The following is a 12373-nucleotide window of genomic DNA, read 5'->3' as shown; positions in this document are numbered from 1 at the left end:
TTTTAGAGGAATAACTAATGGTTATGGTGAGTGTAGGCATGCAGGTCCACTGCCATGCTTTTCTCTTGTGTCCCACTAACCTTCCCAGCAGCCCTACAAGATGGATAGTAATCAGTTTTATAGGTAAGGCTACAAAAGTTTATAAAGTCCAAGCCCAAAGGAAGGGAAGAGCTGTATTCCAGAACAACTTAACTCCAAGCCTGCCCTCGAAGGAGAGAAAGAAACAAAGAAAAACAAAGGGAATTATACTTTATCTAGAAACAGGATATCCAACAGTCTGCACTTTGAATCCATCATTGCTCTATGAAAGCAGTGACTAGCATGAAATCTAAGCTCATGGTCCAGGCAATTCCATGGAGATTTTTTCTTTCAAACAAGAACCCATAGCCATTGCCGTCCCCATGTTAGAATCGAATTCTGTGATTCCCTCACCATACAGATGCTGAAGCCCTAACTCCGAGTGTGATGGCATATGGAGGTACTGTCCTTGGAGAGTCGGGGGTGGGTGGATAGAAGGGAAGCTGCCATGAAAAGATTAATGTTCTTCCAGAAGTTGGCTCTAGAATCACCGGATGTTAACTTAAAGCCAATGTGCACCCCCTCGCCCTCTCCCTTTAACTTTATACATGGTGAGGTAGCAGTCCTCTGAGACTCAGGAAGACATCCAATTTTACTTTCTACTGCTGTGACAAACACTATGACCAGAGCCAACTTGGGGAGGGAAGGATTTATTTGGTTTACACATACGGATCACAGCTCATGACTGAAGGAAGCCAAGGCCAAAACTCAAGACAGGATCTGGAGTCAGGAAGTCACACAGAGGTGTAGAAAAATGCATCTTAGTAGCTTTTTCCTCCTGATTTGCTCAGCTTGCTTTCTTACACCAAGGACTACCTGCTCAGGAGAGACACTGCCCATAGGAAGTTCCTACAGGTCAATCTGATGGAGGCATTTTTACAATTGAAGTTCCCTCTGTCCAGATGATTCTAATTTCTGTCAAGCTGATGAAAAGCTAACCAGACAGAAGATCCTCACGAGACACCAAATCTGCCAGCACGCTGGTCCCAGCCTCCCTAGACTACAGAGCTATGATAAACTAATTATTTAGTTTATCTGTTATTTAAACCATTAAGTCCACACACGGTATTTTGTCATAGTAGCATGAGCAGGCCAGTTGTGTCCTATTCAACAAGTGTAGAAACAGCAGTTCTTTAAAGCATTCATTAAAAAGAATACAGAAAAAAAAACTTTCTTTGTACAAGGAGATAAGAATGGGTCAATATGCATTCTTCTACATGATGACCACCACAAATGGCCAGCACCATTTGTTGAATATGCTATCTTTTTTCTACTGGATGTTTTTGGCTTCTTTGTCAAAAATCAGGTGACTATGGTATAGCTGTCCCCTGGGAGGCTTTGCCAGATCTTGACCAATATAGATATGGATGCTCACAGCCAACCTTTGTAATGAGCACGGGGACACCAGTGGAGGAGTTAGGGAAAGGACTGACAGAGCTGAAGGGGTTTGCAACCCCATAGGAAGAACAACAATATCAACCAACTAAACTATCTCAGAGCTCCCAGGGACTAAACCACAATGAAAAGTACACTTGGAGGGACCCATGGCTCCAGCTACAGATGTAGCCAAGGATAGCCTTGTCAGGCATCCATGAGAGGGGAGGCCCTTAGTTCTGTGGAAGCTTGATGCCCTAGAGTAGGAGAATGCCAGAGTGGTGAGGTGAGAGTGGGTGGGTGGGTGGGGAAGCACCCTCATAGAAGCAGGGGGCATGGGATGGGATTTGCAGAGGTGAAACTGGGAAGGGGGTAACATTTGAAATGTAAATAAATAAAATAACCAATAAGAAAACCAAAACCTTTATTTGTAGAAGTTAAAACTCAGGGTTTAATTTGACAGACCAAATACCTACCCTCATCAAATAAATCAACAGAACATCAGAGTCAGGGGGCAAATATGAAACAATTGTACTGTTTTTTTTTTTTTTTCCTTTTCTTTTTCACTGTCTGAGGCAGCAATGCTTACAGTAAGTCACTCAGAAAGACACTCAGCAGCTAAGGTTACTTGTTGATCATGCAGAAGATTCAGGCTCTGCTCCCAGTGGCCACAAGCTGGTTCACAACCATCCTTAGCTTTAGTTCTGGGGAACCGATGCCCTCCCCTGACCTCCAAGGGCACAAGCATCAGGCATGTACAGAGTGCACATAAAATACACCTAAAAATTATTCTGAAGAGCAGCCAGTGGAAAAGTTTGCTGTCTAACAAAATTACGTTTATAGACTACAGTCCTTGAAAGTTTACCTCGAACCGTAGTACAGGTTGGGCACCGTTGGAAGGAAAGAGGGTGGGGAGCAGGAAAGGGAAACAGAGAAAAGAAAGAAAGATCCAAACAACCCAGAAAATGAGACATCTTAGTGCATGATCTCCTCCAGATTCTACTGAATCACACTTGAAGTGGCAGGTGTGAACAGGAAGGAAGCTCACACCCAGGGAGGCAGGGGAACTATTCTGGGGAGGTTTGTTAGAGCAGGATGCCTGGAGAACTAGTACTCAGATGCATGTAGCTCTGGCATGGGTACCAGTTCATTCACACACGCATGCATGCATACATGCATGCAACAAATGTTTACCAAAATGCTAAGCTAGCAGACAGCAGAAGCCAGAACGACTGTGGGGAGCCAGACATGATGACCATCTGAAGAAAGTCCCAAGCCCTGGGAAATGACAGAAAAGCACCAAGCCAATTAACACTCCTCCTCATAGAATACGTTCTCAGGAACTCTGAGTGCTAGACTGGGAGTGGGACTGAGGAAGGCTTCCCGAGGTGACCTGAGTCCTCAAGAGGAAGATGGTGAAAGGAAGACGATGGAGGGGGCGTGCTGTAAGAAATCTTTGTAAAAATCTGGGTGCAGCGTCATCCACAAAATGAGGAAGAGGCTTAGACTAGAGGAAAGAGATAGGTAAAGAGAGCCCTGAAACTGTCCAGGATAGGAATCATGAAGTCTACACTAAAGCCGGTATGGAGAGAATAGAAGGAGAGAACCAAGCCAAGAGAGAAGAAAAACATTTCAATTTCAATTGGAATTGCAAACCAGTTTAGATATGGGTTATAAAGAAAAGAAAAAAAAAGAACTCAAGGATAGTCTTAAACACATGGTTGGTTGTAGTTGGTATGTTAGAAATATTTTGAAAGAAATGGACACAGGACAAGATGAAGGTCAAGTTCAGACAGACATGTTGAACTGTAAGTACTTTTGCCTACTGAAAGTCCCTAGGTGTCTGTGCTCAGTGTCTATGGATTATTCATTATTATATTAAGGTAGACCACTAATTTAGCAGCCTAAAACAGTATATTGGGGGACTAGAGAGATGTACTGGCTACTCTTCCAAAAGACTCAGGTTCAATTCCTAGCACCCACATGGTGGCTCATAACCAACTGTAGCTCCAGATCTGGGAGATCTAATGCCCTCTTCTAGTCTCTTCAGGCACTCGTGTGTACATACAGGCAAAATACCCAGATACATAAAATAAAATGTAAATATTTTAAAATACATGTTTAGCATCTCATTGTTTATGTGCTGAACAGTCCCAGTTGAGTGAGTAGGCTAACCTGACACTTGACACCATGGTGATGTTCCACGTCCGTGCTGCTGGCAAGAGGCATGACTGGGTCCGTGGTCCTACTGCAGCAGGGTCTGTGTTGATTTCTGTGGACTATGTTACCACCAGTGATAAGGATGGTGACGTATATAGTTCTCCACAACTGATGGTTTCTGGAAGGGATGTGGGTGGAGAAGGACTCAGGTTTCTTTAAGGGGCTGGCCACCAGGAGTTTGACCATGTTTCAGCGAGTATGTGGGCAACACAATTTGGACTTGTGTCTGTCTGTCTGTCTGTCTGTCTGTCTGTCTGTCAAAGCTGGGGATGGTATGCAACAAGCATTTAGTGGGTAGAAGCCAAGAATGTGGCTGTATCTCTCTGGATGCTCTGAACAGCCCCCCACAACACAAAGTATCAACAGTGTTGAGCCGAAGTAGTGTTGCACAGCTCTACCCATTCTCTACCTGTTTCATCTTAAATCTGTCCTAGCTCTCCAAACTCAGAGCAGGGATCTCAGGGTGCCCTTGTCATTTTCTTCATAAGCACCTAAATTTCAAGCATTGGGAATAACTGAGAGATACTTGTGTATTAAAAAATCATAACAAATGCATAGTAGATTTTCTTTCTAGGAGCTATTTATCAAAGCTGAGAACAGGGGATCCCACCTATAACTCCAGAACTCGAGAGGCTGAGGCAGGAGGATCACTGCAAGTTCAAGATCAGACTGAGCTGAAGAAGACCCTAACCCTCTCCCCTAAAAAAGAGCTATTTGTTCAACAATTTTGTATCCTCTTCCCAAAGTAAGAGGTTCTACCACAGCCCCAGCTAGCACTTCTTGGTGCTTGAATCTTTACCTTATGAAATAAATCTCTGGCTTAGAAGAACTGTGTAATGAAACAATAAGTAAGAAATAGACACAGCATCAAATGCCAAGGACTGGAAGGTGCTTGTTTTCTTATGTTAACAATTCATCTCAAAATGTACAAAAGGCAAGGACATGCAGATGGAAGGCAACCAGAACCGATTCTTCTTTTAAAAATTGCACATCATTGTGAAGAAAAAGAACACTGGTCTAAAGCTAGTCAGATGCACTGCTAAGCAAACAAACCCTTGACCATTTATTAGCACAAGTAGGAGTTGTAAGTATATTAAAGTTCGAACACAATGTGATTCTGGGAAGGAGCTGGACCTATCATTTCATTTTCCCCTGTACAAAGATTTAAATCTATGCTCTAAATGATGTGTCAAATGATCCACCATTCCAATGAATACTGCACCAGCTATGGAAATGTCAAGTTGTGTATTTCAACTCCCCCATCACCCAATCTCAGGGTACAGTCTGGCTCCTCTTTCCCCCTCATATAAACAAAAACAAATCCATTGAATCCCAAAATAACTTAAAACTTTTGGGCCTCACCCACACTTCTGAGAAGACTCCAAATTGTTCAGTCTGCTCCTGCAGTGTACTTTCCACGGGGAGCTGATGAATCAGACTGGACAGGACCACATGCTCTCAGAAATTCCTCAGGAGCACCTTGATTGCTCCCAATTAGGAAGGCTATCCACAGAAGCCCAGTGAACCAGACAGCTGCACAGTCCATCTAAGAGCGTTAGCTCCTGCTGGTTCTTGCCCCTCAAAGGACCAAATCAGAACTGGCTGTGAAATACAATAGCTGCCCTGGGCATCAGCCACAGATTACTTCTAATGAGGGCATGGGAGAACCAAAGCAGCAGGGAAGCCCCCAAATCTCTAACTGCCACATTTAGAATGAGCAGAAAGTTATTTTTGAAACACTTGATCTAATTTCTTCAGTAGCATTTTCTAAGCTAGCATTAACACATCCCATACAGAAATATGGGTACATACTTGGGCATGGCATAACAGCCTGCAGTAAAGTTCATCTGAGTCTGGTTCCACAGTGAGCTAATATGGGTAGGCTGAGTCCTTGGCTAGACTGGTTTAGAGTTTGAATTGTTATGTATGTGGTTAGCATCTGCCTATATCCTTCATCCATTCACTCACACCTGACTCCTGAGCCCAGACATCAGAATTTTACAGAGATAAAACCAAGCTCCACTTCCTCCTTGGTGCCATGTTTTTCTTTAAACAGTGAACATCAAGATGGACGTTCATCGACCTCCTATGATGTTCCTCATGTGATACTCAGCATTTTGTGTAATTGATCTGATTTAGGTTAATTTACTTTCCTTTGTAATGCTAGGAACTGAGTATAAGGCTTGAACATGGCCAGTGCTAGAGCCCAGCACTATTTTCACTTTTTACATTTTGAGGCAAGATCACACCAAGTTTCAAGACTATCCTAAACCTAAGTGGTAGCCTAGATGGGTTTTGAGGTTCTCCTGTCCAAGTATCCCAAGTAACTGGGATAATAGGTCTGGAACACCAGGCCTGGCTTAACTTTTTCTATGCTAGGCAAATTACCTTTACTTTAAGAGTGAAAACAGGGAACCTCCCTCAGATATGAAAAGTAACTTTCTCAATAACACAGATAATAAACAGAGGAGCTCAAACCCAAACTGATAGCAGAGTTTGGACACCATTTAAATGAGAGGTCAACAAACTCTTCTATAAATAATTGAAGAGTAAATATTTGTTTTCAGGCCTTGGATTCTTTGTAGCAACCTCTCAACTCTACCTGCTCTAGCACAGCATTTTAAAGGTTAGTATCCATGCTTTTGTATGAAAATCAGAGAATTCTAAAGACCCAGAAGTGTTCTTCTAGTCAGCATACATAGCTTTTTGAACCACCCACAAGAGCGGCAACCTTTTGGGCATCTGTTAGAAACTGCTTTCCAGACACTCCAAACTTTCACTGAACAATAATAACATCCAAAATGGTGTTCTGGATTCCTTGCAATTCATGTGTGTCCACACGAGATACTGATGGGGCCATAGAAGCTTCTGGCTTCTCATAAACTGACCTGCATATACACAGAACAGTCACCCCACTGCTTTACACAGGCAGAAAAACTACTTCAACCATGTAAAGACCAAGGTCATCTGTGAAGGTCTCGTTTCATGCTCCAAAGTTAAACTCTGAAGAGACATTAGATTCTGTGAGATGAATGAGCACTATAACATAGGGTGATTTTTAAAAACCTAAATAAATATTGCAAGCATCAAGGAAATATCTTTCCAGAGCCTTACCCACATACAACCCCTGTTGCATGCATACCTGACATATCTCTAAATATGTTGCATGCATATTTAGAGATGATGCCAACTCATCAAATAAAAGTATACCATTTACACATTTCCTAGTCTCTAAGATTTCTGCCCCAACTTTTAAAATAAATGGATAAAGGTAAACTCTGCTGCAGACTACACAGGAAATAGGAGAGGGCAGTAGATCCTGACCATAGAATTGATACTGTTCTCCCTCTGAGCTGGCATCATGTGAATGAGGTTTGGTGCCAGGCATTTGATGTGATGTTAGAGTGAACTTGAACCTCTCTAATCCTCAAGTTCCTCTTGAAAACAAACCTGATAGTGGTACAGATTCTTGATTAAAGAAAATAATATTTCTTAAGTGATCCACCCAATAGCATCCCTCAGCCTCCTCCCTCTCCAGCATATTTTAATAGACAAAACACAATGGAATAACTGGGCTGTCTGTTGTTTTACTTTCCATGAAGATTCTTTACACTTGTAAATAATTACCATAAGGTGAGAGAAGCACTGTCACACAATTTGCAAGCATCACCTATAGTGTTGCTTTCTTGACATGAGGTATTGTACAGGAGAAAAACATTATTTTAATCCAGCTTGCATATTCAGTATAGTTAGCATATTACAGCTATTACAATTATCAGGTTGGTCAGGTATAGCTTAGATTTCAAATGGCAACTACATTCAAAAGAGATGCATATGGACTAGCCCCTCCAAGCCCTGATTTCCTTGGTAATATAGAAGGATGGTATTTGTTCTCTAACTTTACTATAAGAGTGAAATAATATTCAGTCTGATTCCTCACAGAGACTCAGTACCTGTTGAGTTTTATTAGTACCATTGTTATTAAAGTTAATGTTACCCTTAAGCTGATGCTGAAGACCATTTGGTTCTGAATGAAGAGCTCAACAGAAAAGTTGAATAATAAAGTTTACTAGAAACAGTGAATGGTCTAAAGTGACATTTTGACAAGTGGCTAACTTACTTGGTAGAAATTTAGTTCAACATGGGTGCCTGAATTTGAAAAAGTGTACACATATGCAAAATCTGGTTTCTTTGCTTTAAGACTCCACCATTTCATCACCATGACTGGTGCCTGGAGCCAGACAAGAGAGTCTATCACAGAACAACTGCCGAGTTAAAATTAGAGCTTTGCTGCCCAGTGAAGGCAGTTTCTCAATTTCCTTTCTCCTTTTCCACTTTCTGTCACCCTCCTACACCAAACCTTCCTACACCAAGCCTTCCTACCCATGCCAAGAATACACAGTTCAGAAAAGAGATGGGGTGGGGGAGTAATATTCATAAAAATACTTAGAAGACTACAATTTCACGGAAAATGGTCAAACACCAGAGCTACCTGACCATACACACTGCGCTGCTGCTCTAGGTAAGAGGCTCTGTTAACTGTTAGATGCAGTTTAATATCTGGAATCAACAAAGTATATATTCTTACTTCCACGTCACAGATCAAGAACTTACAGGGCGCGAAATGACTTGTTCAAGCCCAAAGAGCTGGTAAATAAGTCTGGGTTTGAAACCTACTGTCATGGTAACAAATCTTTTCAATCATCTCTGCCACATCTCCACGTTCTGTGACAGACGTGGGGTCTTGTACATAAAGACTATGGTTGGTGCATCTCTCGAGGAACATAGTTTTATGGGAAAGGAAGGCGGGAGCCATAGTGATAAAGTGGGGAGCTGTGTTCTCCAAAGCTGACATCCATGTGGTGGAAGTAGCAAGGGGGAAGGTGTGGGAGAAAGTGGGTCACAGAAGAGGCAATGTAAATTGTAAATGTAAACTCAAGGATAAAGTGGGTGAGAAGAGGGAAAGGGGCAGATAGATGGAAGCTTGAGGGTAGGAAAGAGCCTCCTGAGCTGAGGGAGGAAGGTGGGCTGTACACAACTGAATCATGAGAGACACAGAGGCGAGCTACAGAGAACGTGGATCTGATGGGGGAAAGTATCAAGCATGCTATGGAGTGTGCCAGGGATTCTATAGGCAATCTATGGGCTGAAAGAGACTGCGAAGGTAGCTAATGCCCCATGGCAGTCTAAAAAAGAAAGGTAAAGTAAGAAGGTCCCCCAGATGGTCTGAAAAGCATGTAGGTGGGGCGGGGGAGTCTGGGCAGACAAAGATAGCTCAAACCTGAAGCATGTGAAAGAAAAGATGATGCCTGCTTGAAAGAGGTCCAACAAGACAACATCCACCAAGATGAGAACACCCCACTAGAGGGTTACTGGAATGTGGGACTGCTGACCACAGGGGAGTTATGGCTGTGAAGGAACTAGCAGCTCCAGAGACAAGTGAACTAGAGCAGGGAATACCATGACCAGCCACTGTGGGGGACAGCTAGAGACAAAGGCAGTGGGACCAAGCCAGGACAGAGAGTTGGCTGCAATAGTGTGGGAAGCCTATTGGTCCATTTTTTATTATTTCCTGCAACAACCTGTAAATGTAAATAAGATGTAAATGGAAACAAAAGGAACTAGAAAAGGAAGTGGGGCTTGCAAAACTATTGAGTAGGCAAAGGCATTTGTCACCAAGCCTAATGACCTGAATTTGATTCTGGGACTTCCACGATAGAATACAGAACCAATTCCCAATGTATTCAAACACATACAGACATAACATACATGTACATGTGTACATGTGTACACACACATTCACAGATACACACACATGCACACATACACATTCACAGACACACATAATAATTGTAATTTAAATTATTTTTTATGCTTAAAACAAAAAAGGGCCATCCTAAGAGCAGACAGTGGCAGCCGAGCCAGCCTATGTAGCCTATAGAGACAGAGATAGTGGTGAATAGTTAACCTGCATGGAGCTCTTGGTGGGTTGTGCTCCTAACCACCTGTCAGAGCTCTCTGGATTCTCAAATGAAACACGCACACACATACACACATGCACATACACATGCACACACACACACACACACCAGCTTAATTTTTAATATGCCTAACTAGCTCTTAGCTCAGTAGGTAGGCACTTCTAAACCTTCCAGCAGCTAGCACACACTCCCCTCCAGTATTCCTGAGTTAACATTTTCTAAATCTATTTTTTTTTTATCTTTGGTTCCCCAGAATTCTTACATGTGGGCAGACCTTTCTGATCTCTGCTCCCCATCCATCTTCAGAATGGCAGTTCTCTATTCTTCCCCCTCTGTCCCTTGCCTGCACAATCTAAAAGTTCCACCTTTGTCTCCCTGCCCAGCCATTGGCTGTATGGCAATTCTTTATTACCCATCAAAGCCATCTGGAGACAGGGACCCTCAGCATCTGGAAGTGTGGCTTTCGGGAGCTGAATTAAGACAAAGCATTAGAACCAATTCCTAACATCTCACCCTTCCTGTCCAATTAAAAAAAGGCTTTTCCCTCAGACATAAATTGAGCATAACCATGACAATTATGTAAATTATAAAGTATGACATAAAATTAACATCCAGTCCATCATATTTGTCAATTAGATAAAGTGCTCTACCATTTATCCTGACTTAAAGAGTTTACAATTATATACCTGAACTGTATTCTGACTTTAACATCTCTATAACTATGAAGATCATGCTCACAGGGAGAATTTTGTGAAGTTTTCTTTAAAAAGAAAATGCACCACAAGTAACATATGAGAGGCGTGGAAGCCAAAGCACAACCCAGGGAACAATTAGGCCTGCATTAAGAGCACACTTGTCTTGTTATCCTCAGAATTACTCCCATGGTGGACTGCAGAGCCAGCAATCAGAGTTTCTCCCCAAAACTCTATGGATGTTACACATACCACCTGTGCAGGAAGGAAAATGTCTTTCCACTAGCACAGGAAGAGCTTTAAAGCCCAGCTATCTAGAGAGTTCAGGAAAGTTCACTGTAAGTAAAGATCCACACTGAACACTCTGTCTCCTACTGGAGATGAAAGAGGAAATGGGGAAAGGGAAGAGAAAATCAAACGGAGGGAAGGAAGAAAAAGGAGCAATGGTAGGAGAGGCAGGCAGGCAGGCAGGCAGGCAGGAAGGAAGGGAGAAAGGGAGGGAGGGAGGGAGGAAGGGAGGAAGGGAGGGGCAGAAGGGGGAGGGGAAAGTTTACTACTCTTGCTGCCTACACAATAAAATCTAAATGCCTAAGCATGGCTTATAAAAGTTGGCCCACTAACCTGGCATGTTTGTGCATGCCTTTGATCCCAGCATTCAGGAGGCAGAGTCAAGTGGGTCTCTGTGAGTTCAAGGTAGCCTGGTCTACAAAGCAAGTCCAGGACAGCCAGGGCTACATGGAGAAGCCCTGTCTCAAAACAAACAAACAAAGCCCACCTTCACTTCCCTGGCTCTGCCTATGCAGAAACAGCCTCAGAATACACTACTAAATGATGGCATAGAATGGAAAGCAGGGTGCACATCTTAGACTAAGCAAATAGACTAGAGAAAGAAGAACAAGTCCTGTATGACTGTACTCTTATGGAATGCCTGGAATATTCAAAATCATAGTATAAAAGGAAAATTTACAGTTACCAGGGGCTGAAGGGAGGAGAAAAGAATAGGAAGTTATTACTAAAAGGCTATATAAATTTCCATGGGGTGATTAAAAAATTTTTAGAAATGGTGCCAAATCTTGTACAAACATAATTATAGCATTATAATTATATGTATAACATTATTAAATAGCTCAGTTAAGATTTTTAAATAACAAATTTACAAAAAAAAAAATGAATAGTGTATACCAAAACCCGTTAAGCTGTACACTTGGAAATGCTGAGTCGTATTACATGTAAATTATATCTCAGTAAAAGTGTTAAAAATACAAGCAACGTGTACATAAAATACCAGTGAAAGGCAGGGACTGTAGGCACCTACCTGCTAAGGGAGATGAACTATACATGGCAAACATGCATCTGTTCTCTTTTCTAAGCTTTTCCAATGGTCCCTAGATTCTCATAATAAGCTTTACGATGTTGCCTTTGTAGCCAAAATTAGTATAGGGAGGCGAGCATGCTAGCTGCAGCCTTCCTCACTGGGTGAGCTTCAGCCACTGCAGTCTGGGTGCTGATGGGGTTGTGTCTAATGACCCAAATGAGATTAATGATGCCACCGGGGACTCTGGAGGAAGACTGCTGGGATCCCTGCACTCCCAAAGTGCCTGTTAGGGTTTAGTTCCTCATCTGCACAGTGAAGATGATAATGTACCTATTATACAGAGTTAGTAAGATAGTAAGGGAGAGAATTTTAAAAGGGCTTTTAAAAAATCATATCTGATATTTAGTTTGACCTAAATGGTTAGACAAGTACCAGCTGCTATTATTTTTACTGCTGATATTAGAATACTACTCATAAAAGAATCTTTCACAGCCGGGCGGTGGTGGCGCACACCTTTAATCCCAGCACTTGGGGAGGCAGAGGCAGGCAGATTTCTGAGTTTGAGGCCAGCCTGGTCTACAGAGTGAGTTCCAGGACAGCCAGGGCTACACAGAGAAACCCTGTCTCAAAAAAACAAAACAAAACAAACAAACAAACAAACAAAAAAGAATCTTTCACTGTATGTAATCCTCCATTAAAGCAGGAACTAGAAA

The 12373-nt window shown here is 42.3% G+C and overlaps 1 protein-coding gene across 1 annotated transcript in view; it reads right to left on the bottom strand.

Moving 5' to 3' along the window:
* The window catches only part of Erc2 (ELKS/RAB6-interacting/CAST family member 2), an 827882-nt gene that overhangs the window by 728972 nt on the left and 86537 nt on the right, over positions 1-12373 (bottom strand).

Source organism: Arvicanthis niloticus, chromosome 3 (assembly GCF_011762505.2).
Source record: "Arvicanthis niloticus isolate mArvNil1 chromosome 3, mArvNil1.pat.X, whole genome shotgun sequence".
Classification (NCBI taxonomy): domain Eukaryota; kingdom Metazoa; phylum Chordata; class Mammalia; order Rodentia; family Muridae; genus Arvicanthis; species Arvicanthis niloticus.
Note: the sequence above shows the minus strand (reverse complement) of the source record. Positions and strands in the feature narration are given on the sequence as shown.